A 2,745-nucleotide genomic window follows, 5' to 3' on the forward strand; every position below is an offset into this window, starting at 1 on the left:
AAGACAATTTTCAAATTTTTATGATCGAAATGTTCTTTTGAAACGCGTATATTTATTTCTTAGTTATTTTAAGAAAAACCAATTTACCATTTTACTTGGTGAAGGCATGATCTCTCTTAAATATTCCAATCTTGATTCTCAAAGCACAATTAGAAGAAAAAAGGGTCCTATGAAGCGTGAAAAGTGAATAATAGGAATAATAGTACCTTGTTTTTTTTTCATAAAGAAAAGTATGGAAGCTTAAACAACCAAAGTTATTCGCACTGTCACCTATCCACAGTCCATATACAGTCAAGCATTCCACCATTTCAATTCAAAACTTTAATGCCATCACCAAAAGACATAACTTGAAAATGTAATCAGAAAATAGAAAACAAAAACCATGCCAAATAACACCTAAATTGTTGGTGTACATGACAAAAGCAAGCATAATATTTCAAATTTTTTATTTATGAAAATTTAAATAAATTTTTATTTTTTATTACATTAAATAAAGTTTTTATATTTTTTTTGTTAAGTTAAATGAATCTGTAATAACTAACGATTGATTAACTGTTATTAATCAAAATATTATTTTTTTTATATCACATGATATTAATGTAAATTATGAAAAATATCATATGATCATATCTAGATATTATATTATGTTATGATATGTCACATCAATACAATATGAAATAACTAAGTTTAGTTATAAAAATTTATTTGATTTAAAATATAAATATATTTACTTGATTTATCGTAATGAAAGAATAAAAATTTATTTAAAATTTCTTATAATAATACTTGGATTAAATTATGCAATTTAAAGTATTAATATTCATCCCAAATTCTCAAAAAAAATCTCTTGATCATAGGTACACTCAAAAATCTTGCACTTGATATACACCTTAATATTTCCATATTTTCACCAATAAAAAATGCTCACCCACTGCGGGGGAAGGGTTCAGTCTTCCGCGAATCATCGCAGGAAAGAAAGACAAACATTGCTATTTCTTCACAGCCACATCATACCATCGCTCATCGTCGCTTGTCTATCACTCCCTCACCGTATTCCACAGGGCCCACCATTGTCCCTTTCGCAGATTAAACGCGTTACCGACATAGCGCGTCCTGTAACATCCTCATCTTTTTTTTCAACTTTCAAGCATCTCATGAAACCCCTATAACGTGTGCTAACATAATTCTAATGACGTCACCTACATAACGTCCTCAAAATCCAACGGCTGAAAACGACCGTCCTCCATACGAGATGGAGTCATACGAAAACAAACAACCAAGAAATTAATTATAAAAAACACACACACAATGGTGCAGTTGGAAAACCCCTGCTTAACCGTACAAGACTTTATATATAAAATTTTCACGGATACATCTCAGCCGCTAAAAAAATAGAAATTTTAATTCAAAAATATTTTTTTATAAAATAAAGTTATTATAAAACAATTAACTGTTACTTTTTATCACATTAAAAAAATTAAAATGTGTATTTAATAAATTTTTAATGAAATGATACAGTAATAATATATTAAATATAAATAAAAGACAATTATATTAATTATTTTTAAACTAAAAATCTATGATGGCAGTGATACATGCGTCATTCATCAACGCCACGAATATCATCCATGAAAATGAAAAGAAAAATCCAACCAATTACTAAAAAATAAAAGACAAATAAAGTATATAAAAAAGGAGAGAGAATCAAACCATATTAAAGTATGACTTTGGGTTGTGTTAGTCCTGGCGTTTTAGACACTAAGGCGGTTTTAATATAAGAAATCACTCTCAAAATCAGAGAAAATTCTTGGGGTTTTTTTGTTTGTTTAGTATCAGGAAGAAGAAGATATTTGTATGTGAAAGTTTTAGGAGTATGGAGAAGGAGAAAAGGAAAAGGAGTGAGAAGGAAAGCAAGGAGGGAGTAGTAATTGAGAAGAAGAATAAGGTAAGGAAGGAGGAGGAAGCAAGCGAGGAAGAGGTGGAGGAGTTCTTCGCAATATTGAGGAGGATGAGGGTGGTGGTTAAATATTTCGAGAAAGGCGGTGGGGAAGGGTGGAGGGCGGCGGTGGAGGCTGAAAGAGCGGTGGTGCTGGTCGACGACGACGCCGACGCAAAGGATGGCATCGCTGATGATAATGATAATAAGACAAAGGAAGCCGTGGAGGAGAGTGGCGTTTTGGACTTGAATGCGGCGCCAGAGGAGGAGTAGAATCCGATTAGCTGATCTTCGAAGCCTAATTCCCTACATGAAGGTTTTTAGATTTTTTTTTATCTCTTTTTTTTTTTCATGAAGCTTGTTCTTTACGTTGTAATATGCTGAATTGACTTGAGAAAAAAAATAATTTTATTTTTAAATAGCTTTAATCTGATCTGATTATTATTATTACGTACTCTAAATTAGCTTAGAATTAAATAAGAATATTCAGTATTTTTTTTGTGCTTTAATGCAAATATTCTTTAATTTTTATTAGCTGTTTTCGATGTGTGTCGGAGTTTGCTCAAAACATTAAATTTTCTTAAAGACTAAGGTATCATGAAATTATGAAGATATCGAAGGAATTTTCTTTTTTTAATGTAATTAATTAACTGGCTCAAAAAATAAGCAAAAATGAAGCAAAATAAAAATTAAGTTAATTATGGAAAAAAGGGAGAAGAAAAAGCAAAAAAATTAGACAAAAAAGTTAGAAAATCAAATAATTTAAGGGTAGATTAGTAATTAAGAATTTCTTCTTCCCAATTATCAAG

General features: G+C 30.2%; 1 pseudogene; it reads left to right on the top strand.

Annotated features, from left to right (window-relative positions):
* Window positions 1-1,580: 1,580 nt before the first annotated feature.
* On the top strand, window positions 1,581-2,445 carry LOC149526817 (uncharacterized; annotated as a pseudogene).
* The last annotated feature ends 300 nt before the right edge of the window (window positions 2,446-2,745 follow it).

This window comes from Theobroma umbraticum, unplaced genomic scaffold (genome assembly GCF_002168275.2).
Source record: "Theobroma umbraticum cultivar Fairchild unplaced genomic scaffold, ASM216827v3 scaffold_146.0, whole genome shotgun sequence".
NCBI classification, from domain to species: Eukaryota; Viridiplantae; Streptophyta; class Magnoliopsida; order Malvales; family Malvaceae; genus Theobroma; species Theobroma umbraticum.